The following is a 27,725-nucleotide window of genomic DNA, read 5'->3' as shown; positions in this document are numbered from 1 at the left end:
TCTTTCTTTCTCATTCACTTTCTCTTGCTGTTTTTTCCAGTCACAGCTTCAAGTGAGAGCTTGATTTCTCTTCCTCTCATTGAAAAAAAAAGTAAAGGAATAAATTCCACGAGCGAGAGAGCGCTGTAAAACAGAAAGAAAATTAGTGTTGTTAAAACAGGGCACCATCCATTTCTTTTTACTCACTCCTGAAGCCGATGAGATTTCAAACAATGCTGCGTAGTGAGCCATAACTCACGTTTAGCACCTTGAGTTTTGTCCCATATCCAAAACTAGACTGATAACTCTTAAGAGGGGGTTTTAGCTCTTTCTCTCCGCAGAGGCCCACTAAAATGTGTTTGATGAATTGGTCTCCATTGGCGCTCACTTATTCTCACATAAAGGGGTTTATGGCTCAGAAAAAAGGAGGGGTTAGAAGACGTGCTATTTCTACACGTGATGAAGTAAAACTCCATCATGTGGACGGCTGGAGAGAATGAGGGGGAATCTCCGGGGGTGGATGTACGTAAATGTCCGTTTATCTGTGTGTAAATCTGCGATTGAGTGTATTAGGGCATGTAGTGAGCTTGCATGTGTGGGTGAGCTAACATGTACAGTATAGATTCATGGGTGTGTGCCGACTTTTGCACATGGATCTTGTTTGTCCAACTTGTGTGTGTGTGTGTGTGTGTGTGTGTGTGTGTGTGTGTGTGTGTGTGTGTGTGTGTGTGTGTGTGTGTGTGTGTGTGGTCATAGTTAATTGCCAGGCGGGCAGTGAGAATGAATGATGGCGGCCGTCCCTTGCAGACAGTGGAGAGTTCACCTGTCAACGTGGGCTACCTTAAGACGAATGGACATCTGGAAGCCATTGGTGTGCAGCTGTAGGGGCTGGACACACGCCCCCATACACACACATAGTCATAGATATACATTTTAAGTGTGCACATAACTGTTGAGAGAGTTGAGAAGGGCCCACATAGATCTGAGAGTAGGAGACACTGCGTATAAATCACAAAGCTCTTGTTCTTTTCCTCACTCGTACACACACACACACACACACACACACACACACATACACAGCTAGTTTAAAAGAGAACGATGAGTCATTCTCTGCTTGGATTCCCCCTTCTTAAGTGGCTGAGTGAATAGCTAGCAGGTGCTTCCAACGAAGCAAAGTAAACTTAGCGAGGGGGGAAAAATTAAACAGCAATGATGGTGATGACGATGATGGAACATTAAAGGAATTTTGATTACATCCAAATAGGCAGCGGACTGTCTAAACACGACAAATGTTGCTAACGATCCCTGCAAAAGCTGCATTGAGCAGAAGGGATATTAGAAATAGAGTTAAAGCACTCACTATATACAGTACGTCTTTGTCAGGAATGATGCTCTCATATACGAGATATTCTGCCTGACCTAGTGCACACACAGAAGGAGATACAGATGGATCCATGCAGCACACACACATGCATTTATCCACTCACATTACTCCACGGACAACTTATGCACACACACCCACACACATAAATGAGCATAATCAATTTGTGTAAACCTGGTGGAATTTAGATGCTGTCTTAAACACTCTCGCAAATTCCCCAGACACACAGAAGAGTGCTAACACTGACATCAAATACCCTGAGCTCAGATTAATCCCACCCATATGTTCTTTCTCACACACACACACACACACACACACACACACACACACACACACACACACACACACATAGAGTGCAGGTGGATGGTAGACATCTGGCTCGGTGAGTTGACCCGTTCATTAATACATTTCGACTCTGTTTACCGTGATTGTGACAGACTAACTGTCAGTTCACTGTGGTTACACATCTCACAGTTAATTAATTGACTAAATTAATTTGGTATAATTAGGTGGTACATGGAGCAGTTTCCCACATCCTTATATTATTGTCAAATGATTTGGGACACTTGGGTGTAATTATTGTATACAAGATAAACCACAGGTAACCCTTAAACCCTCCAGCATCCTGCAGTACCACTAGATGCTAGCAACTTTTCAGCCTTTCACCATCTACTAAACTGTGGAACGTTAAAGCAGCTAAAATCTATATATTTTTAGAATAACAATGGATCATGACACTATTATCACTAATGTGAAAGGGGTCGCTCGTAGTGCAGCCCACAGATGACTGCAGTTCTACGGAGCTTTATAATGTCTTTCAGGTCATTGTTTTGGTTTTCCGGGCTGCAACTTTACTGTTTTGGTTCACTCTCACCGCTCTTAAACGCAATTCTTTTGCAGGCAGCTGTTTTCACGGAAATAAATATCTACTGTACACCTACTCACCATTAAAGAGCGTTGCAGTTAGCAGCTAAAAAGACGGATATTTTCCAATATTCCATATTTGGAAACCAAAAACAGAGCTAAAAGAAAAGTGAATGTTGGACTTACAGGTGGATAGAACCATGATTCCAAATGAATGCTAATATTATACTGTGCTGGTTGTGTAAATAGGCCACGGTATTCAACCGGTTCGCCATATCAACGTCAAAGCTGTCTGGTCTCTCGCATGAAAGTCAGATGTGCTACATGCTCCCCTACACCCTTACATTCAGTCTCACTATATACAGGAAATGCTACTTCCCAAACTGGCATTGGATGTAAATCATGACAAACTCAATCGTCCCATATATACATAATTCTTAGGATAATGACCTGTATCAGTAATATGGCTCTCTGTATGATAAAGCAAAAACATGAAATGCAATTTTAGAGATCATGAGAGGACACTGGTCATCTTAAGGATGCTCTTATCCGTTTACAACAAATATGCTCATTTTATATTAAAAACATACTGATGTTAAAACGGCTGACAAAAAAAAAACACTATACAACTATTAAGGAAACAAAACAAAGTTCATGACTAATTCTCTTTGTGGTTCATGAATTATTTAGCAGTCAAGCAGGCAGAAAATGTGACACTTACACACTCAACTACACATATAGTATTTAGTATGGGCAGATGTGAAATATGAAAACATTATTCACCATTACACCCACCCTCCTGGTCCTCTTCTTAATGTATCTTTCTTAAGAGCCATTTTATAAAGCATCTCTTGAAGCTCTCTCATGCTTTGAATGAGACCATCAGCCTAAAAGCCTCAAACTGCAGTGTAAATGGAGCGCTCACTTCACTAGCTAAATGACGTTGGTTAAAGTAACTACGACTTATATTGAATGCTGTGGCTGTACAGTGCATACATCATCTGGGAGATGAGGCACAAATAAATAGACAAGGATGCACAAGCACACACATACTATAATTAGTTTGCTTCATTTTCTAATCATGGTGACAATAGGAGGGCCCCCTGTTAGAATTGGTCTCTCTCTTCTCCTGCCTCCCATCCATCTCCCTCACTCCCTACCCCCTCCTGCAAGGGAGTCAGGCTACAATAGAGTTGTGCTCCCCTCTCCCTTTGCTGCAGAGGCAGGATAAGAGAAACTTTAGCTACAAAGAAAACATATGGCCTTCACAGCACACCAAACAAACCATATACATTATGGTGGCTACTAGCCAATGTGTGTGTTTGTGTGTGTGAGGAAAAGGAAAATGGGAAAGCACAAACACAGGAGCGGAAAGCGCTGTAAAAAAGAAGCAACCAATAGACTGTCAGAAACCACTAATTCTCTTTGTCATAGTCTGTAACAGCGGAGACCGCATCGCAAAGTAATGCACCAGAGAGAAAATGAAAGGGCTTAAACCTGACAGTTCACACTATATTAGCAGTACACAAAACCCAAGAAGGATTAGTAGAGCAAAAATCCTATTCCCCTGCCTGTCAACTGAAATAGACATATAAATTAGCCCATATGGGCGCAATTCGATTCTGCATTGACCCCAATTAGTAGGAATTGACCCAGTAGCACAGTGAGTCAAAGCTACCGGAGAGTGAGGGAGGAAGGTAAATAATATGACAGGGAGACAAACAAAATGAATCTAGTAGCTGCAAAGCCATTGGTTAGATTTTTTCACTCCGGGAGGTTGTCATACTTCCCGCCCCCTGGAGGGAAAATCATAACCCCCTATTACAAGAATGAGAAGGTGTAGTCCATTTTGGAGGCCCACAATGTTCTGAGAGTGTTTCAGACAAAGGTGCAATGACTTGTTTCTTTCTCTTCCTTCTCCTTTCATCCTGCCAAATCTGATATTACAGACATTTTTCTCAGCATGTGTGACACTCGTGTTTGTGGTGCACATGGGCCTGGAAAGCTGAAGCGGATGGGTGCATGTGTGTGCATGAATGTGTGTCCTCTTTGAGTTACCCTCTCTGTTTTTACAATATGACGGTATGTGTATGTGGACCACATAAACAACTTCAATAGGACATTGAAACGTATTACCAATTAAATTCGAAGTTCAATAAGAAAGAAGTGTCAGACGATTTGGTAAGACCACCATATTGTCACTAATAGTGGATGTTTTTTTGTCTTATATTGTGAGCATGCTCCCTAAACTAGACAAACACAACCTTGACATTTCAAACCTCAGAGGATTCTGATTAATGATCACAAATAAGTGGCTACACTATTCTGCCATGTAGCAGCCACTACCACTACTACAACACTATTTAGCATTTAAATAGATGGTGGCAGATTTGTGTTAAGCAACCATTTTTGGTGTTATTCTAGCCCAATTTAATAAATATTAGAACATACTTTACAGTTAAGTTATAGATGAGGTATACTCTTACTGAAGTTACAATAAATTGGGAATAAATAGTGAAAGAGTTTACTGTATGCCACCCCTCTAACCCTTTATTATATCTTCCCCCATCTCTTTCCACTTTTCTCGACCCTCTCTCTTCCCATCCTTTTAATCATTTTAATAGCACTCCTCCTTTCCTCTAAATCCCAAACCCTTCCTATAACTTTCCACTCACCCACTCTCTCAAGCACCTTTCCTCTCCTCACACTCTCTTCCCCTTCTAGAGTCTCTCCTCTTCTCCTCCACCTCTCCTTCTGTCTGACGCCATCACTGTCTTTTCACAGTCAGGGTAGAGTGGTGCTATTCATTTGTACCATAGACAAGCCCCTTCAGACCAGCACTGACACCCACTCTGTTAGGAAGAAGAGGCGAACAGGGAGAGAAAGAGCATGAGAACCGGTCGGCACTAGAGAAGGATTTCATAGAGTTGTAGGAAAGGGGTGGTGCAAAACATCCACGTAAATAGAATTATAACAACTATTTCCTTGCGTGACTCTGAGAAACTGACATCAGACTGCAAAGACAGGTCCACTTCGAAATTCAATTTTACAATTTCAAGTAAGAGTACTAGTAGGTTTTTACCTTTTTAACCTTCTATACCACATTATGCTTGTCTCTCTTTCTTTCGCTATATATCTGCCTTTTTCTCCATGACAACCCCCCTCTCAGACACACACACACACACACACACACACACACACACACACACACCCCTCTGGTCATATCTCCCTGTCTCCCACGGGTGCAGTGTAACACTATCTGCCTCAGCCACTCTCCGGTCCCAAGCAGACAGCTCGGTCTTCAGAGATTCCTCTCTCTCTTTCCCCACTGCTGCCATTTTCTCTCCACAGGGACCAGAAACTAAATATGACAGCTCCACCGGAGAGACAGAGGAGAATGTCAAACTCCTCCAACTCAAATTATGAAGCTTTTCCCATATCTGAGTCACACTGTATAGACGATGGGAAGACACCATGCTGTTTGGTATCTTCTTAAAGAAATACAGCAAAGTTTAGGGGCTTTTCTCATTGCTTTGTTGCTGCATGTTTACACTACAAAATGTGGCCAAAAGTATGTGGAGACATGACCATTAAATCCATAAGTGATTGTTGAACTATTCACTTCAAAACTAAAAAATAATATGCTGCTATAAATAATGTACTTCTGGGAATGCTTTCCACCAGATTTTGGAACCTGGCTGCAGGAATTTACTCTCATTCAGCCACAAGAGCACTAGTGAGCCACTGAAGTTGGGCGATGTGGCCTGGCTGGTTCGCGTTCCCAAATGTGTATGAATGGGATTGATCTCGGGACTCAGTGCCTGTCAGTCAAGTTTTTCCACACTAAACTGGGAAAACCATTTCTATATGGACCTGTCTTTGTGCACAAAGACATTGTAATTAAAACAGGAAAGGACCAAAATACTGTGACAGAATTGAAAGCACTCCAACAAAGGTTTGACATTGACCACATGTTTTTGGCAATATACTATGAAAAGGATATATTACTAAAGGGGATGTACTTGAAATACTGAAAAAAATATGGGATGGGATTGCCTCCACACGGCTCTCACTAGAGTTTGCTTGACATTCAGAGTCTGGGCCAAGCCCCCAGGAAGAGCGTCGAGTCTAAAAGCCAACATGGGCTTAGCGGATAACGGTGGTACTGCACCCCATGGCCCAGAAAGACTTTTCACATAGACTTTGCATGGCGAAAGAAACGTCTATATTTCAGCGGATAATTTGTTTCTGGGTATATCAACTTACCAACCCGAACACTGAAAGGGTCCTTGTTTAAAACGTCACGTTTTTAACATTTTTAACATTCACTAGAAGCGAATCCAGAATTATTAAATTTGGCATGATGAACGCGCATACTGGACGCGAGCAGAGCCGCGGGACTGCGCCCGCCCACTCACATGACTGTTCTCCCTAGCTCATGTAGCTAGCTGTAATAATGGATATAGCTTGGTTGTAATTCACCATGTGTTCTATGAATACGTCCATGGTATTATCTTATGAAGTCATGATACATCCCAGGGATGTATGTATGTAGCTGCTGTAAAGCCTGTTAGCTACGTGGATGTAACATCATTAGCGTTTCCCAAACTGGCGGTCTATCGGCTAGCTAGCTAGTTGCTAACATCAGGGGTAGCTAGCATGGCTGTATTAAGCTCTATACATAGCTAGCTATATGCCTACATAACGTTACTACAGACATAGTGATTACATCGCCTTGGTTCTCTCTTATGATACATCCGAGGGCTGTATGCTGTAAAGCTTGTAATGTGAGCTGAAGCCATGGATGAGCTTTGTTCACGAAACTGCAGGCTACCAGCTAGGTAGCGCTAGTTAGTAGGTAGCTAGCTAGTAGCACAACATAATTATTAAATCTCCTTGGTTGTCTAGCTAAATACATCTATCGTTTATTTAGCTAAGCATGTAAACGATAGGGAACAACGAAAACCGAGCCGAGCTCCATGTTTGCTTTATGCGCTTTTGAGCACTCTCATTGGAACGTACGGGGCTTCCCGCCGAACACTGTATCCAGTTCTCTTAATACATCCATGGTCTGGGCCAGAAATGGCTGCAGACAGCTCTCGTCTCTGACGTGACAAGCAAACATGAAATGCCGAGAACCAACAATGGTAACGGTAGGGTTCCACACAGCGAAATACCTCCCGAATTTTCGGCCAGCGAAATTTTGCTTCAGGGGCGTGGTCGCGAAAACAACACGCAAGACCGCAACAGAACACCGGCTGCTAGGCAACTAGCAGAGAGGGTTGAAGCTAGATAGCATAGGTAGCTATCAGGGTAGTTTGCTGTAACCTGGCTATGTAGCCTAGCTGCCTTGCTATGCTTACAATGAAATGCAATGTCCAAACATGCTAGCAGTTGACCTGTCAGCTAGCTGAATAATTTTGAGTGTTTAAACTAACATTTACAGTGGTCTATTTGGTGGTGTATTTGCCCTGTTTAAGTTCGTGTGACATATAAACAACAATCGGTGATGATACAAGTGTCAATGTTCGCCAACAAAACATGTAATTAAACAAATGCACAAGTAGCCTAGCTGCCTGGCTAGGCTTACAATGAAATTGAATATCCGAACATGCTAGCGATTAGCCTGTCGGCTAGGTAGTTAGCTAACAAGTGTTTAAACTAACATATACAGTGGTCTATTTAGTGGTGTATGTGCCCTGACTAAGTTTGTGTGTCATATAAATCACAATTTGTGTTGATACAAGTACCAATGTTTGTGTAGAAACATTTTAATCACATACAAATTGTTATAATACAGCTCTGATAACCTCCGCCATCTTGGTCAGATTTTTTTTGTAACTCCCCCCTCCAAACACAAACACGCGGACCTGATTGGTTCTCGAGTGGTCCTCATTTGAATAAAGTTAAACCTTCGTTGTTCCGCTTGCCTCTGTGATTCGCGCTCATCTCGCCCAATCAGGGCGAATATCATCTCCATTCAACCTCAATGAGAGCGAAGCGAAATTTTGCTGTGTGGAACCCTACCGTAATAGTGCTCCCACTAGTTAGCTAATCGCTGCCACTTTGCACTGCTGACTACCCAGGACAGGCTTCACTGGAAGATTGCTGTTCGTACGGAGCTCATATCGCTGATCAGCAGATCACTAAGGGAGAGGGTGGCATTTCTTAGGATGCCGAAGGTATGACCCTCCCTACTCTGCCTGTGATTGGCTAGTACTCAATGCCTTTGTTGGTTCCTTGGTTGGATTGGTTAGGAAAAGGAAATGCTAGGAAACGCAAATTTGCCACCAGGGCAACCTGGCTTCCATGGGAGCGCGGCGACATGTCAGCCGGCAAGACAAGAAAGACATAGCCAACAGTTTGAACAACCCGTTTTCATTCCCAGGTTGTCAAATACTGATGCCAAAGGGAGGGAGTCACATGCACTAACATGCACTCAGATTACAACACACACAGGAGTGTTATTTCATTCTCTGCTCAAGACACAATTACTCCACTATATCTTTACATAGCAAATATCTGTTTACTGCTATATTAATGTTCTGAATGTCAAGTACAGCCCCTTTAAACATGAACCTGCTTAATAGCATCATGTTAGCATTGTCATTTTGAACATGTTAGCATTTAGCACAAAGTACAGCTGTGCCTATAAGTACCACCAGCATGGCTGTGGAGTCTTATTAGATTATGTAAACCATCTTATTTATGAGTTAAAACTAAAAGTGAATACACTTAAATGTATGGTCCTATTGCAAAACTATGGTAAGTACAGTAGGTTAAAGTCAAACCTAAGAGATTGGTCTGTAAATTCTGATAGATGTACACTAACAGATTGGATAATAATTTTACCATTCACAATAATTTTCTCTTTTATTTGCCTAACCTGGGGGTTTGTTTACAACTTGTCTGATTGTTTGACTGGCTGCTGATGTGTTTTGACCTGGCTGTCACACTCATTTTAGTGATGTCACTGTGCAGATCTCACTTGATGAGTAAGAAATGTTGGCAAAACTGTGTAACTAAGATCCTAAATTAACTGCCTTTCTAGGCCTATTTACACACTGACAAATTTAGTATGCATATACTGTATATATATAATTTATATGTACTGTATATATCCTCATACATGTATAGAATATTAGGGATGTCAGCTTTATTTCCTCTTAAGTTATCAGTTTTGGCTAGAAACAAGATGAGACTTTCCAGCCTCCATCACCCGTCTACAGACTCTTTTCATTTCCATTTGGGAAATCCCTCTTATCCCCTCTCTTCCTCCTTTTTGTCTCTCTCTCTCGTCTTTTTTTTGTCCTCTTTCTTCCTTCCTCTCTGCCTTAAAGTGCCCATATTATGAAAAAATCACTTTTTCTGGGATTTGGGGTGTTATGTTGTGTCTCTGGTGCTTCCACACACATACAAATTTTGAAAAAAATCCACCCATGCTGTTTAGAGTGAGATACAGTTTCTGAATGTGTCCTGCCTTCAGTCTCTGGGTGAGCTGTTCAAAATCGGCACGGCTTGTGACGTCACAAGCCGAAACGAGCAGGCTAACCGCAACCATTAGCTCGTAGCGTTAGCATGCTAACGCTATGGCTAACGCTAGCATGCTAACGCTAGCATGCTACCTCGTTCTCAATAGCAAAGCACTGCTACAACACACACAAATTCACCATAATCTACAAAAGAACTACTTACATGTGCGCCCTCATTTAGAAGTCTCCCAGCTAATCCTGCCTTGTAACTGACCAAAGTTGTAGAAACAGCCTTTCTTTTACTGTCTATGGAGCTAGCTAGCTGACATGATCTACATCTGAGCTACTGGGCATGTGCAGTGCAATCAAAGATAGTACAGAAGAAGAAGAAGAAAAGAGGTCTCACTCTGTAGCTAAAACAGAGACCAGGTGAAAAGAGGATCTGCAGCAGTGAGAGAGAGCGGTGCAGTACAACACAAATATGGTGTTTTTTGAAAATTAAACCATGTAAACCTATTCTGGTACAACCTTAAAATACAATTATGAACCTGAAAATGAGCATAATATGGCTGCTTTAATCTCATCATCTATGTTGTAGTTTTCTGTCACTGTTTCTCAGATAAGTCGCCGCTTCCTGTGAAGGCAGCTAAAAGGTGACAGCTCTTACTCAATGAAACAAAAAAGTCCAAAAAGGAGGAGGGGAGGGTATTTTATTGTAGGAGGTACTTTGATTATTCTTCTAATGTGTTTTGCTGCAACTCCATTTTTAAGCCCTGGTGCCAAGAAGAAAATTCTGCTGAGTTAAAAAAGAGAGAAGAAAGTAGGTAGGGATGAGAAAGCCTACAGGTGGGGCAAAATACAAAGTGACCACAGCACCTGTGGTTCTACTTTAGGTCAGTAATGTGTGTGATATAGTTTTGAGCAGATATACTAGTCTGGAGAAAGGTGTTATGGATGACGGTAGGTTGCGGAGGAGCCAATACGCACACTTTCCGAATCTCAATATGTCATGCCCTGCATGTCATACTTGTAGTCTTCAACCCCTACTGATGCTTACTCAAGTGACATCACACAGCTTCCTCAGGAGACACACTTTTCACATACGCATTAATACTCTAACTTGATGGTTTGTTACACAGAACCATCTGAGAACCCATCATTGGAAACGTTTGACAAAAAGGGCAGGCACTTTCAAAAAATAACTGCCAGGTGATTGGATAAACCATCTGTCTAGCGCGGTCGCCATGTTTTTGTTGAAGCAATCGAGGGCGTCTCACACACACACACACACACACACACACACACAATCTCGTGATATCACGAGAATCCAGCTGCCGTGCAAGGTTATTAGTACTCCCTTAAGTTTATAAACAGATTTTCACGTGTAAAATTGGTGGAGTTGCCCTCTAAAGGGGGGGCACCACCTAAATTAAGAATTCCCATATGTTCTATGGTCTAGGAAGGTTCAATCAATACTGTATTTGTGATCATGAGCTACTCTCTCTCAAAGCCAGAAACCAGAGAAGTAAGTCTCAAACTTGTGATGTCATCAAGTATAAAGTCTGGACCTGCTCCATAGACAATGAATGGGAGACTGATTTTATGGAACCACAGAATATTTGTTTTCTTTTTTATACCCAAATTTATTCTATTGTAATGTTCTTAGTTCAGAAACAGAAAATGTACCCATATACTCAGAACATTCCCCTGGGCGCTCTCAGTCTCATCTATAACATCTTTCCCAATTCATTGTCTACGGAGTCGTAGTTTCCCTTTAAGTGTCAACGTTAATATACGTGTGTGTGTGTGTGTGTGTGTGTGTGTGTCTGTGTGTACCTGCATGCATGTGAGCATATTGTCAATATTGCATGTTGATGTCCTCTGAAATGCATGCACACTTCCTTTGTCTGTGTATGTGTGTATTCTGGCATACATGAGTAGATCATATCCATCCTGCTGTGTGTGTGTGTGTGTGTGTGTGTGTTTGTGTGTGTGTGTGTGTGTGTGTGTGTGTGTGTGTGTGTGTTACTTGTTTAACTATATTCGTGGGGTCCAAAAACCAGGAATACAGTATACTTGTGGGGTCCGGACAGCTTTGTGGGGCCAAAATGCTGGACCCCACAACTTTAAAGGGTTGTTTGAGGGTTAAGACTTGGTTTTGGGATTAGGGTTAGAATTAGGTTATAGTTAGGGTGACGGTAAGGGTTAAGGTTAGACATTTAGTTGTGATGGTGAAGGTTAGGGTAAGGGGCTAGGGAATGCATTATGTCAGTGACGGGTCCCCACAAAGATAGTGAAACGCACTATGCGTGTGTGTGTGTGTGTGTGTGTGTGTGTGTGAGAGAGATTAGATGACAGAGCGCTGACGCACGGATGTCCTTCAGGTAACCAGATTTGTCACGTTGCCGAGCATGGCCATCAGGTGGCGACGCTAAGCGGCTCAGCCTTGCCACGGAGGTCACTGGGACCGTATCCCAGAAACACCCTGGAGAGGCAGAGGGGTGGGGCAGCAGATGGAGGGCAGGCAGCAACACACTAATGACAAGACACTAATAACACGACAGCGCCACTGGGGTCGGTGTACAACATGCCATTAACGTGTAGCACGCCAGGCTAGCCAGATTATGCCAATCCACTAAAGCTATTAAAGATCGAGCTTGTATGTGATGTGCTTCCTGTAAGATAGAAAGGCTAAAAGGGGGGCTGAATGAATGAAGGGTGAACAGTGCAGCTGGGGGTTTAGAACGATAAGTGTGTGACAGAACTGAAAGAGATGATGAATATTAGAAGCGAGGAATGAAGAATGAGAAGCAGCGTGTCATTCCTGTCTGGAATCCATTCCAGAGGTTGGCTATTAGGAGGCAGATCACGTTTATTGTACTTGGATAAAGAAAATCTAATCTGGATCCAGCGTGGAACTCAACGTTTCCCAATTAATAATGATATACGACATATTGAATACTATCAGTAGAAAATTCAGCCTGTATTTGCTGTGACTTTGTGCCAAAAATGAAAATTGTAGTGCATTACCATAATGTTGCAGGGAGTTAACAAATGATCCTGCAATGAATTCCAGGCAGCAAAACTAAGGATGAGCTCTTCCCGGCTATACAAGTCCTGTCCACACTTACCCCTCCTCCCCTCCCCATCCTTCCCATCTCAAAGCCAAGAGCAAGAGAAGAAGAAGAAAAAAAGGCAGCTGATGGAAAAGAGAGGGGAGAAAAAATGACAGAGATAGACAAAGGTTGATTAAATTGGTTTTCAATTCTGGGTGTCTCTGTCCGAGGCTACTGCATTAATTTGCTCCATTACATATTTGAGAGCCAGTGAGTGTATTAAGAGCTGCTGTATATCATATCAGTGACTGCTCCGAGAGCTCACTGCCAAAATAAGAGCCCCAGGTCCATCTATTGGAGCATTAACCAAAGTGACTCAGCACGCCCCAGCCCATATACATCTCAAACTTTATGTAAGAGATTCTTTGTTCACTGCAGTCATCTTTAAGATGCAGGGAGGTTATTGTGAGTCTGTTCAGTATGTCATGTTTAACATGTGTATACGTCCGGGAGCTGTTGATTCATGATGAAAATGTGTTCCAGGGGATCCCGCTTAGCAGCTTTGTCAGAGCTTTACCTTTGTATTAGGATGAGATTGAAAAAAAAAAAAAAAAGCTGTATTGAAGATTTCCTGGCTCAGCAGAAATATTAATTACATGCAAGGTTGTTGGTTTGATTCCACAAATCTACCTTAAATCCTTAGCTCAGGATTTATGTCAGATTTATTTTCTCTTTATCCGACCTGTAACGGATTTGGATCACATATAAAAGTGGCCCAATTCAAAATTGAAAAAGATCAGATTCCATGTGACTTGGGCTGTTCACCCTATCATGAAAAAATCAGATATGAGCAAAAAGATCTGATTTGGATCACTTTGACCTGCAGTGTGAGCGTAGCCATAGGCTATATCATGTGACTGGTTTCATTTCCTAATAAAAATTATGATCAAGTGGATATTGGTGAAGCCTGTGACTTCAGGTCATCAACACTAATTTGACACGACTGCTTTCATCCGTTTACTACGACCGAGTAATATCGACTTTTTCCTGATAAATATTTTTTTTCTTGAAATATGACTTTCTAAATTACAACTTTATTCTCGTAATATTACTTATTTTTCTTGAAATTGTATGACCATATTCTCGAAATGTCAGAGAACACATATATATGAGATATGTTTTGAACGTGCAGAGAGTTTTGAACATGAGCAGCAATATGGCTGAAACACATATGAGCAAGTAAGCACATAAGTCCAAGGGTTTATGAATCAGCAGGACTGTGAAAAAACTACGGGCCCGTTTTTCATGAAACTTGGTGGAAGGATTCAGCATGGGCAAAGGAAGGACCCATTTAATTTTGTAGTGGATCCGAGTCTCAGGGCAAGTTATTTTTCACTTTCGTTAAAATTAGGAGACAGGGCATTTGTGCTGCATTTCCTCCATAAATTGGTGCAGAAAAAGTCACTAGAATGTAGAAAATTAAGTGTTTGATGCTAAAATTTTCCCGGGGTAAAACCCAAAGAAGACCCATCCTCCCTCGTGTTGAAATTAAACCTACAGTACGCCCTTGCTTGTGTTCATGGAGAACCCCATCCATTCACAGTAAGAAGCTGGTGAGAAAATAGGTTTTCAGGGTTCTAAATGAAATGTTCTTGTAATTACCACTGGTGGCGGCAGTGGCCGCCAAGATTACATAATTCAGACGTCAGAGTATCCCTTAACTCTGCAAAACAGACTTTGTTCTTGACTGTAGTGCAACACGACAATGAAGTAACTTTGCCAAAAAAAAGTAAAGGGAAGACATTTTTTCACTATGATGGATTACCTATCCCAGGCAAGTTTCTCCAAGTTGAATGAATAGAAATCAGCAGCTGCCTGGAGGGTGGGAAATCAATCTAAAAACTTATTGTATGCTTTGGAAAACTGTCAGCAGGAATGTAAAACATTGGGCGATTTGTACTTAATGGGCTGAAACATGTAAAAACATTGGCACGGTCCTGTTAAATACGCGGTTGGGTTACAGGCTTGCTGTTTATTAAAAGTAATAATAAATTACCAACATTTGGCCTGATGATAAACTGTGGGATTTTCCCTCTCTTTACTTTTTAAAGTAATGGACAAAAATAGAACAATATAATAGTAAGATTTTATCTATGATGAACTTGTGATGGATTAGAAAAACTGAAACGTTGTTACCAGAACATTTTGAATACTCTAATATGACTGATAATGACTGAAGGAGAATGTAAATTACGGTTGTGCTGCCCATTCCGGCCCCCTACACACACACTCACCCACATGCTTGCCCCCCTTCTCAGTATTTATGCATGTGAAAAGGAGCTCTTCAGGGCTGTCAGCACTCTTTCAAGAGCGCTATTCATCATGTTTTTCCCATTCAGAGTGTGTGCAGGTGTTTACTGTAAGGAGGAGAAGAAAAGAATAGAAAAGAAAAGATGAAAACAAACATCAGTGGCCTCAATGTCTGGACGGCAGATGGAGAGGACAGAGACCGAGAGACACTGGGTAAAAGTCAAGATAAAGCCGAGAGAGAGAAAGGGATCAGTCGTTACCAGAACCTGGAACTGAACTATTGTTTCTCTATTGGCAAAATCTGAAAGGGAATAAATCTGACTATGATCCTAGTGATGTTACAGACCACCCAACAGGTGGAGGGAAACTTCCAGAAAAGGAGAAGTGTGTAGTGGAAGTGAGTTTCATGGTTCCATCAAGAGATCAAGCACCAGACCTCCACTGTGGCTATTTACAATAGCGTACGTGTGTGTGTGTGTGTGTGTGTGTGTGTGTGTGTGTGTGTGTGTGTGTGTGTGTGTGTGTGTGTGTGTGCATGTGAGAGAAGGGGCTTTTCAAACATGGAAATAATTTAACATCACAATGATGGTAGACAAAGACAGAAAAGGAAGTGTAGCTTTGGTCCTTTCAAAATCTGCACCTTGACAGAAGCCTTAGTATAGCCCTAGTCATTTTCTGCATAAACAATGTTGGAGTACATTTGGAGCACTTTCTGCAGCTGGCCGAAAAACTTTCACAAAAACACAAAATATGAGCATTGTCTGGTTCTTTGATAAAAAGTCAAGCCTGTGACACAGGCCCTGTGTAGGAGGGAGCTTTTCCATAAGAAATATCTAGTCTGAGCTTTAAATTTGGTTGCGTGCCCTGCTCAGGGTGAGCAAAGGCTACAGTACACTGTAAAAAACATTTAGAAGATTAAATCAGTTTGCCTGGGTCAAATTTGGATGAATTTAGCATTTTTCCTCCAGCAACAGCTTATAAGTATTGTAGTAGTTGAAACCATACCAAACGGTCTTAAAAAATAACATGATTTCTCAGAAAGAAAGTTGAAATAATTAACACTGATGGCCATAAACAAGGCTGTAGCCAAGATTTTAGAAATACTGAGGTCATAAGGACAAGGTCCACCAATGCAAAACGTGTCCTCTTCTCACCATACACCAGACAAGTAAGTCTCGAAAACTTTATAATTGAGATTTTTCATAATGTATCAGCTGATCCCTGCTTTGCCAGTATTATAAAAATAGTGAATCCTTTATCGATCTAGTGGTGTTGATCTGTCAATAAATAGCACATTTAAATATACTGAATAAAAATAAAATGCTGCTTTTTTAAAACTGGGAACTTACAGTAGTTCAAAGAACATAGTTCTAAGAAGCCACATTTTTATTGTGTCCGCACCACAATAACTACTGTAGAAATACAACGTGAATTTGACTCGTCAAAGCGAATATAGTAGAATCAGTCGACTTATGTAACATCACGTTTGAGAATGAAAACAGAAAAAAAGCCCTTGAAGGAATGCAGTTCTCAGGGGGAGCTGCCCAGTGGGCAGTTCCTCTCAGGGAGTCCCCAGAACTGTTTGGTCCAAAACCACCTCTGGCACATGGTATTTCCACTCCATTCTCTGCATGTGTCCTGTGTTTTACTGAACATCGAACATGTCGATACTGGTTAAAGAGTTCTACTAAAAATATAGAAAATACAAATCTCAAGCTTTAAGCTACATATACTGTACATACCTGACCTCAATGGTAGCTATGGACATAACATAAATCAAGGAACACTGATGATATCTTTAAAATAAATATTGGAATCAACAGCTCTTTCCACTTCACAACTCTATTTTACGCTTCAACACTATATGGCCCACTTTATTCTTAGCCTAAACTAGATCCAACCATAATCTAATGTGAAACTTAGTCATAGCTTTATATGTCATCACCTTGCTGTGTTTTATTCATCTTTCAGTTCTTGTGATTTTCAGCCCAAAGTAATAAAATACCAGAATACACACGAAAGAGTAAGAAACACGTTTTCATTCAGCCGCTCACGACAGCTCTCATTTCCTTTTTCCTCACTTGTTGTTGAAGTCGACACACACCGCCTGGCTTCAACCAGTCCCAGGGTCAAGGGGTCATACCCACAATCCCCCAGGCAGTGTTTTGAATCCTGTAAACTATAAACCTCCTGATCAATAAGTTTTAAGAAATTATGTACGTTTGTAGCCTGATCGTGACTGTAATCTGCATTCCAGCACTGGGTGAGAAGTTTACAGGTTCAGTGTTATCCAAAGCTACATAGAAAATAACCGCAGCTTAAAAATGGACTACAAACGTCCCCACACACATATGAGCTGCAGCAAAGTGTGTCACTGTGTGTGTGTGTGTGTGTGTGTGTGTGTGTGTGTGTGTGTGCGTGTGCGTGCGTGCGTGCGTGCGTGCGTGCGTGCGTGCGTGCGTGCGTGCGTGCGTGTGTGGGCCCTCCTCCCTTGTTGTAAATTCCCCCACCCGTCACATTAGCCTAATGAAAAGTAATAAGAGCGCTCCAAATGATCTACTCCCTGAGGTTGCCTCAGAGCTGTGTGAAATAAGATAACATTAACCTGAGTTATATGGCCTGCCAACGGGTAGTGCCATAACAAGAGACACACACATATGACCACACACACACACACACACACACACACACACACATCCGTCTTATTGTATTAACTCTCCAACTGGGAGTCATGGTGTTGCAGAGGCACCATAAACTAGCAGCAATATAAAACAACAATAAACACAATTCATAGACGAAACAGAATAAATACACATATAAATACACATGTGGTCTCTTCCTGCTGCAGGGAGCTGCGTATGTGGTGTGTGTATGTGTGTTTTACTGGCCGCAGGATGTATTTTTATTGTTTCTCTGTTGAGTTTATTCATGTTTGATGTTTTGTGTGGGTTTTATATAGAGCAAATATGCAGCTGTGGGAGCTAGAACATACTGTATATTGATATCACCCATTTGAGCGTTTTGTAAATGCATGTGGGAGAGAGAGAGTAGGAACAGCAGAAGGAGACCGACAGGGAAGACACAGAGAGAAAATAGAGAGGATAAAGAGGGGGCAGAGCTGGAGGGGTGAAGGAGCGTGTAAATCTAATGATGGCACACTGAGGGGGAAAAAAAGGTAGAGAGAAACACAGAGAGATAGTGCACTGGCAGATCACACTTGTCATCTGTGATAGTGGAGTAATCAAAGAGAAGCCACATGAAGAGGAAAATGACCTCACTTTGTGCACGACACTTAGACACAAAGAGACACACAGTAACATTTGTAATGTGAGACATGCCATTTTAAAGCTGCGGTTATTATCTTTGCAGCTATAGATAACAATGAACCTGTAAACTTCTCAGCCACTGCTGGAATGTACATTACAGTCACGATCAGGCTACAAACACATAAATAACTTATTGCTTATACTGTAGGCCTATTCTTATTTTTTTTGTTCATGCTTGGTTCTGATGTTTATGCTTATCAGTGGCGGGTCTTCAGTAGGCTGCTATCCTACAGCAATTAAATCACCTTTGAATAACCTCACCATGACACACTAGGACAACACCTAGAGAGTTTCAATACACTATTGCAGAGACATAAATACACGGTGGCTGAAGCCGTCACTTATGACAGGACGCTGCATCACATCTAGTCCAAATTAATGTAGCCTAATTACCAAAGAAAAAAAAACAAACCCACAACAATCGGTCACATTTACTCATACGAAGACCACAAAGCAATCAAAAACACAAATAACACAATCAGTGATCAACAGGCTTCCCCACAAGTTCCAGCCAAGTTGCTGGGGCTCAACATCACACGACACCACGCAAACACAAGGGCACAGCGGCAGGGTATACTTGCAGTTTAGTGTCACAAATTATTTTCCAAAAAGTGAGTGTCACAAATGATGATATATATATATATATATATATATATATATATAATTTTTTGTCAAGTAATTTGAATGTTGCATTCGAAAGGGGAGGTTAAGAAAATACACACTGCTGGATTTTTTTAAAGTAGTTTTTTGTTTGTTCTAAAAAGCCTTTTAAAATGTCAATGACGTCATACACATCGTACGGCCAGAGATACTGCTTTACAGCAAGCTCTGAGTCGCTTCCTTTTTTCTCTCGAGGCATTGACAACACAGCTGACAGGTTAGGCTCTCCCAGTCAATACACATTCTACAAAGAGGTTTGCTAATGTTTTAAAGACCACGCCGAAAAATTCACTGTGACATTCTGGTTCCGCTTCAGGTGCCATCAAGTGGGATCTCTGGTCGTATTCAGTCCTTCACGGACCAATCAGCATTCATTAGCAGAATGCTAGTGTGTTATGGGCAACAACGACTCAACCTGTAAGAAATCGAAAGGACATAAGTACTCGTTCATTCAACGTTCGACCTATAATCCATGTTGAACTTGCAAAAACTACAATCAAATCTGAGATTTGTCAATGGCAATCAGGCGAAAGAGACCAATTTAGCCGTCTAGCTCCATATAGTCCCATTCATTTTGTACTCACCTGCGATCACCCCCAGTGGAACTCTGGTGGAACTGCAACCACATTCGGTACAATGGGGCTAAATAGGGAGTGAACAGGCTCTCTGTAGACGGGCTCTGACATGGCATAACTTACCTTCATAATTGTCAATGAATGAAGACACGTATATCTTCAAACCCTTTTCCGTCTTGCTCTTGGGAGCCGATGATGTTGTTTATCGTTATCCTTGGCAGGTGTTTAAGGGATCTGGTGTAGAAAGCCATGTTTATCTCGTCCTAGTCGTCGTCGATTAAGCTAAAATTAGACCGGAAATGCCATTGCCCACCAGTGACGTCTGACAATCATAGAACGTTCGTAAAACCAACTAGCGAATATACTCTTGGAAAAATGCCAACGTAGGTCAGGCCGCAGGCCGCAGGCCAGCTAGAAGGCGGCGGCCTGTCAAAGAATACGCCAGGGGGCAAGGGCAAACTCCAAATTTGATTGGCTAAAGAATATGACAATCAACAACACTGTCCATATTTGCTTAAACTGCAGAGGGATTCACTCGAAATTCTGAAGGCCTCAGAGTATATTGTTTACCCGGAGACAGCACAGAGGGGAAATCTGATTGGATAAAAGCTCTAATTTATGAAGTGCACAGGAAGCCACACAAGGGAGAGAGTAGCAATGATATTAGGGTAATAGACTCGTGGGAACGGACTTTGTAAAATACATATGAAATTATTAAAGATATATATTAGAAAGTTATATATATATACATATATCTTTCTTTTTTTCTGATTCTGACAATCTCTTGGCCAGCAGAGAAGGCCTTGCTAGCTCTGACGGCCCACCTCTGATTCTTATATATATTTTTTATATTTTGCCCTAATGTAAAGCACTTTAGGTTTACGTGTAATGAAAGGTGCTTTATAAATAAAATAGGAGGATAAAAAAGGCTCACATGTGATGAGATTATACTTTTTGGGGGAGTTTTAGGACAAAGACTACCCCTTCAAGTAATAAGGGTATAAGCTAAACACAAAAAAAAAAACAAAGACCAACTCTGGCTGTTACCAGCAAGATTGAAACTCATACAATGGCTCAAAATAACGTTGCCTGACTATTAGCTAAATAGCAGGTAACATGTACTTTGTGACAGAAATCAAAAGACCAAGAGACTAAAAAATACTTTGGAATTATAAGCAAATGCATTTATATGTATTCATTCATTCAATGTGTGAATCTACTGAGTCAGTAACATAAGTACTTTAGGTTCACATGACTTAATCAAATGTAATATTTCTGACCCAACTTTAGTGCAAAGGCATTATAAACACAGCTAAAAATGTACATGTGTGCTCATTACGTATGACACGTTAAAACACTCTCTCCTCCATCCTCACATTTATACACAAGAAGTTCAAAACAAAATGAATGCAGGGGGAATCCGCAGAGCGCTACATCAAGGAGGAGGATGGAGAGAAGGAGGAGGAAAATGGATCTGCACTAAACCACCTGGTGAAGACCTCTGCGGACGGATCCATCTCTCGCTCTTTCTTTCTGTCTGTCTCTTTCTGTGTGTCTCTCTCTCTTTCTCTCTCTCTCTCGCTTGCTCTCTTTCTGTCTCGCTCTGACAGATTTATCAAGAGGCAGGGATCAAAACGAGTCCCCAGCTCCCTTCTCTCCTCATCTCTTGCATTCTGCTCTTCCTCATCAACTGACAGCATCTCCTCCCTCCTTCTCTCTTATTCTCTACTTGTCCCATGGCCCAAGCCTATATTCTTCAGCCCTCAGAGAAAATAAGAGAAACAGAGGATGAGGAAGGAGATGAGGAGGAGGAGATAGGAGTGGAGAGGATGAATATCTTTTTTTCCGTCCCGGTGGCCTGCTTTAAAAGATTCTTTGGCACTCACTCTCTCAAACACACACACACACACTCACTCTCTCTCTCTCTCTCTCTCAAACACACACACACACAAACCTGTTCCTTTCTCTCCTTTTCTTATTGTCTTTTGAACAGAGTGTGTACTTTCAGCAAACTTCAGGGGGGTTGTGTAGGGAAATCAAAACTGTATGTCACCATCAATGGCAAGCACCGGCAAATGTTATCTTTCCACTCGCTTCACTGATGCTACATGCTGCATTCAAAGCCTGACTTGTCAGGAAAAACATCCAACGCTGACAGATGGGGGTATTTCTCAATCGCCATTTTCCTGGAGAGATGCTTCCCATCACTTTAGCCGAATAACAGCAGCAGATTCCACAAGAAGGTAATGTGAAAAAGAACAGCAGGGGAAACAGCAGCGACCGCACCTTCTGTCCCGTTGAAATCAGTTTATGAAAATTCTTATATACCATCTTCCACACGTAATACAACAGTGCACATCTTCTTTATACAGAGTTGTTAATTAGTAGATTATGAGCTGTGGATACATCAACTAACAAAAACTAAATTAATGTTCATTATATCCTACGGAAAGATTTAAAGGACCAAATCACAGTTTTTTTGTCAATGACGATTGTGCTAAAACGAAGAAAAAAAACACTGATATATCCCTTCAGTTTCTGTTTTTTTGATTTCATATAATTCCCATTTACTACAAATGACATTACATTCACTGTGATGTATTAACTACCGTATCTCAATAAAGTTTCAAGCCTCAGTTAGTTTATTTTAACAGTGTATTTTGTATAAATAAAAATCAATGTCTGAAAAAAAAGGAATTTGTGCATGCTCATAATAACATCCCTCAGATAAAAGAAAGTAAAGTCCCCTCTTAAGAAGATTTAGAGGGAATGAATGACTTTTTTCAAGCTACTTCTGGTAAGGCCTTGTTTTATTGGTTTGTCATTTCTTAGAAAATTCCCTGGAAAGAACCATGCAATACTATGTACAGGGAACATTGGAAAGTTGAACTCCTTCAGCTTTAACCCAAATAAATAGTACTTCATTATTACTGTAATTTATTGTTGTAAACTTTATTATTTATATATGTTGTGTGCTTGTAGACAAACTACTTTCTTGCATGTTTGGCTGAGCTCCTGTGCTCTGAGTAGATGGATACCTTTATTATACCAGCAGTTAATTGGAATTCATTAATTGGAGGTGTATCCACTTAGTACTGTCTCTATTTCCGCTATATATGTTCATTCCAAGAACCTTCCACTGAATTTACAGTTTTATATCAGTTCCTTTCTAGGAACTAGAATTTGTTTTTTGTAAATCAGAAAGTATTTGAAGTAAAAGGAATAAAAGCTAATAAATTATAACTTTTTTCTGAAAAACAAATCATCAACAACAATCAGTTGTTCACACAATCCACTGATAGTGTGATTTGACACATGCACTTTATGCTACATGTATAGTAAGTATAAGTAATAAAGAATCATATGAACCTGAAAAACTGTATTCTACAAATAAAAGGGTGATAACTTTAGATATGTCTACTCACTACTCCATTCCCGTAAATCCAAAGATAGGCTGCAGGCTTAGATCATTTTTGAAAAAAAATTTTCTCTTCCCAATGATGTTGAAAGGGACGAGACAGAGCTACGGGAGATAAAGAGCAATAAAGACAGAGAGAGAGAGAAAGAGAGAGAGAGAGAGAGAGAGCGGGCTTCCTCCATTACCCCCCTGGCCTCTCTGTTTGGCAGTACGCGAGCGACAGCAGTGGATGTTCTCGGCCAGTCACCTATCAAGGCCTGTCTAATGAATAGTCATCTAATCCCCTCATTGAGATCCAGAGAACAGGCTCGCTGCTAATGCTCTCAGACAGAGATGTGCTCTTTCTCTCCTTCTCTCTCTCTCTCACACACACACACACACACACACACACACACACACACACACAGTCTCACACATGAACAAGAATTATGCAAAAAACAAAAATAAAAAAAACACACTGAGGTGCACACACAATGGACAGAAAACACACAACAGCATGTACACAACATTCACATGCAAACACGGTCTGTGTTTTTGGACTATCATGCAGGTGCCGAGGCCTCTCTCTCTTTCACATACACACACAACAGTCCATTACAGCACAACAATATTCTGCCTTTGTACTCAGCTGTAAGCCGGATTAATTATTCCCGAGTAGAGTGGATTTCAAAGAGGGAAGACAAAAGGCCTTCGTCATTTTGGAATCAGTTTAACATGTTTGTTTTATTCCCGGCTTGTTTCTGAGCTGGCTCGGCGAGTTAGAAATATGAAGTCATTATGTTTAGATTGATGGGGAGGATTTATCCTGTATTCTCTTTCACCCAGAAAATCATTCAAACACTTCTGTTTTGACATCCTGAGCGGAGTCTCGGCGTGTCTGTCTTTCATTTCCCTTTTTCCCTTTCTTGCATTCTTTCTGCCTTTCTTTCACTTTTTGTATATTCAGCCAAACATGACGTAAACACACCCATCTAACCTTTCACTCTCATTCCTTTTTCTTTTATCCTGGCTGTGCGTTCAGGCCAGATATCAAATAAACACAGAGACAAAGCAGCCATGCATGGCCAACGTACCCCCACCTTTCCCTTTCTCCACCTGGACAGGGGTGAGTACCACCCACTGGAATCTTTGTCACTTTAGCTTTGGACGTCAGATTTTGGGAGTCTCACCTGTTTCCACTCTGAAATTTCATAAAATACTGCTGGAGAGGGAGCTGGAGATTTGAAGAAAGCCTGGAGAGGGTGGTGGGGGCCTTAAGGGACACACTGAGCAGTGTGAAATGTCAGCCAGGAACCAGGTAGCCAGCCCTGGATCTAAAATGGAAGACAACACAGCTGGGATGCAAAAGGGGGAGAGGAGGAGGAGCATGGATGGCTGATGATAAAGAAGAGAGAGGGAAAATGCAATGAGATTATAAGAGGACAGGAAAGAGTAGCAGCAGATGATACGTGGAGCGGAGAAATTAATGAAAAAATTCTTAGAAAGGGACTAGTGAGAGAAAGAAAGTGAAGAAAAGAAAATAATAGGCTGAATTCTATTTATCCACTACAGCAGTGACCTAGAGGGGTCCAGAGACCTCAGCTCTTTATTTATATTGGCACAAGCCCCTGCGCGCTATCATCCTGATGAATATTTATTTATATATGTTTCTGGATTTGCACTGCTCGGAGGGGTCCTGTTTGGGTTGGCTTGGCCCTGACTGGACCATCTGGTTGTCCTCGGGTCGGTTCTGAAGAACCGGACAGAGTCCAGAACTTTAGCGCGCTCTAAACACAGGTCCAGGAATATTTCTCTGATCCATAATTCATGCGGCTAGGGCTGAGCTCGCAGACGCTAGGCAGGGGAGAGAGCTGTAAAGCTGTGCTGGGTTTAGCTACACGGCTGGAGGCGGGTGATGACACAACACGGTGAGATTTTGTTCTTGGAAACGTTTCCCTGAACGGCAGAATATCAGTGCTTTCACCTTTGCAGTATGGTGTTGGTGACTAATTGATTTCTTGCCAGATAAAGACTGTTTCTTAAAGCATTTCTCGGGTGAGCCATGAGTTTTATGGGTCTGTTGTTCCTAGCAACTAAGGAAACCAACAGAAAGTCAGATGATTCATAGGAGCATCTTAATGCTCTTTTTCATATTTTATTTTGTTAAAAAGTACGTTCTTTTTATTCATTATACATTTTATAGGACAGTGTGCATAGGGAGTCTGTTTAAACCAATGACATCTGGCAGGAGTTTGTAATGTAGAGAAATGATGCATGAAAATGCATGTGTTAAAGTTAACATCCATCATCTGTGAACACAGTAACAACTGGTAGCAGCAGTTTAAATCCACAGCGTACCAAGGACCCTTGGAGGAGCTCAGAGTCATCATTATGCCAATTCAAATGTCTATCATTGTTATTTGAAAACTAGAATTTAAAACAAATCAATTAAAGAGCACCTCCCTCCAACAAGGAAGTCCAAGATCGATGGATGGAAATTTGCCACTTCCATAAAGTGGGGAACTTCTGACAGATTTTTTTAAAAGAATGTCAAAGTCGAAGCAGCAGAGGCTAACTTTTAGCCCCTAGGCTGAATCAAGCTCCATAAAAACTGAATCCTATATTTCCCATAATGCAACTAATATCGTATTTTCTCTCCATGCCAACTTTAATACGTAAACGCTTTCAAGTCTTTCAAACTCGACACCCCCCAATGAATTGTAGAGCAGCCTTTTTTTTTTATAATGGATGTATAGTCTCCAAGCCCCAGCCGAGACAGCCCTGATGACATCACTATGCCATTAGAGGTTATTTTCTCAGATTTGACAAAGCTCCTCCACAGCTATTCAAAGACAATGTAAAGAAGAGAACTGTATCAAACAGATTTTCTCTGCTTCTTTATTGCAGTACTTCACAGACGTGTTTTCTTCTGTGATCACAGTGGAAGGTCACATTTAAAGGTAAAGGTACTTTATTGTCACATACACATACATGTAGCGAAATTCATTCTCTGCATTTAACCCATCCCTCAAGGGAGCAGTGGGCAGCCATTTACAGGGGACCAGCTCCAGATCTGAGCCAGGGCACATGTTTTTTTGATGGTGGGGGAAACCAGAGCACCCGTAGGAACGCAAACATAGGGAGAACATACAAACTCCACACAGAAAGGCCCGGAACATCCTAGATTCGAACCCAGAACCTTCTTGCTGTGAGGCCACAATGCTAACCATTGGGCCACCATGCTGTTAACAAGGTGTTCATTGTTCAATCACAGACAGATCGATTAACACTGATTCGTGAGAGCAGCATTAGTCAGAGCCTTTTGGTTACTGGTAAAAATGTAACCACATGGCTTTGGAGTTGTATTTGTCACCTATTAAATTAATAATTAGACAGGGTGGCCAGGGTAATTGTACTTTGTCATTGACCTTAAATGAGTCTAAATATGATTGTTGCTTTTATAATACAGTGAGTGCTAAAAAGCTCCATGGGAGAGCAAAATCACATAAAGGATGTATGTACTTTGCATAATGTTTAGCAAAACTCGACACCTCTGAAATGATTTGTAAAACATGTTGTTGAATTCTCTTAACCATTTCACACTGTTGGAGAATTGAACGGGGGGAACGGATGGAGAGATGAGAGGCAAAGACCTTAAAACACAAGAACTTGCCTGAGAATAATTTTTGTTTGTTTTCTTCAGTACCAAAGTAATCCAGTGATGGCTCTCTTACTGTATAGGTACACTACAAATAGGAACCGCTTATAACTAATTCTGCTGATAGCTAATTCAGCATGCTTTCGATAATGCCAACTTGCCAAATGTAAACAAATACGGACAAAAACAAGCTCAGGTTGTAGCCCACTGTGAACTAACTGATTGTTATGATTCCTTCATAGATAACCCCAAAAATATATGTAAGAAAACAAATAATAATAGTAGTGACAAAATCCATTCATATTAAGTTTTTTCATGTTGCACTATTAATATATTGTTTGACATTACTAAGGCCTAGTCCACACGTACACAGGTATTTTTTTAAAGCAGGATTTTTCCCTCCATTTTGAGAATGAAGGAGGGAAAAATCCTGCTCCCACAGGAAATTTTTGATTTTCATTTCCTGCATTCTGATACACTTTTTTGCACCAATTTACGGTGGAAATACCTTTATTTAGCCTATTCAAAGAACAAAAACACAGATAACAATTCAAAATATATCAGAATTATAATGGAAGTACTGTATATTGTTGCATGTCATTGCACATTTTTAAGTGGGTATATGGAAATCCTGGAGTTTTCTTAGTGGGTATACTGTGTATACCTGCGTATCACGTAGACTACACCACTGGCCAAAACGTATAGAAAAAGTAATGTTTTTAAAAAAATACCTATGTACATGTGGACGAAGTCTAAGGATGAGGATGGGGGCTGGGGTATCAGACATATCAGAACTCCCCTCCTCTAAATCTAGAAAGCACTGCACTGTAAAAAGAATCAATCATCCCTGTTTGAGGACCACAGTTCAGCTGCTGACAGTTTTCCTCTCCTCCAGAAGTGCCAGACCTTCGCTAAGAATTTCTAAAGAAACCCTGCCTTGCTTTTAAACGCTGTGACGTCACCACTGACCCAATTCTTGCACCAAACCCGCGAGCAGCCTCATGCGCTGCTGTATCTGCATATTTAACAGGAGGGAGCGGGAAGGAG

General features: G+C 41.1%; 1 long non-coding RNA gene across 1 annotated transcript in view; it reads right to left on the bottom strand.

Moving 5' to 3' along the window:
• The window catches only part of LOC116038982, a 12,617-nt gene extending 4,598 nt beyond the window's left edge, over positions 1 to 8,019 (bottom strand). Inside the window, exons 1-2 of the long non-coding RNA XR_004102214.2 lie at positions 7,875 to 8,019; positions 6,446 to 6,447 (exon numbers count right to left, since the gene is read on the bottom strand). This is a non-coding gene — a long non-coding RNA (uncharacterized LOC116038982). The remainder of the gene's footprint in view (positions 1 to 6,445; positions 6,448 to 7,874) is intronic.
• Positions 8,020 to 27,725: the final 19,706 nt, after the last annotated feature.

Source organism: Sander lucioperca, chromosome 5 (assembly GCF_008315115.2).
Source record: "Sander lucioperca isolate FBNREF2018 chromosome 5, SLUC_FBN_1.2, whole genome shotgun sequence".
Taxonomy (NCBI): domain Eukaryota; kingdom Metazoa; phylum Chordata; class Actinopteri; order Perciformes; family Percidae; genus Sander; species Sander lucioperca.
Note: the sequence above shows the minus strand (reverse complement) of the source record. Positions and strands in the feature narration are given on the sequence as shown.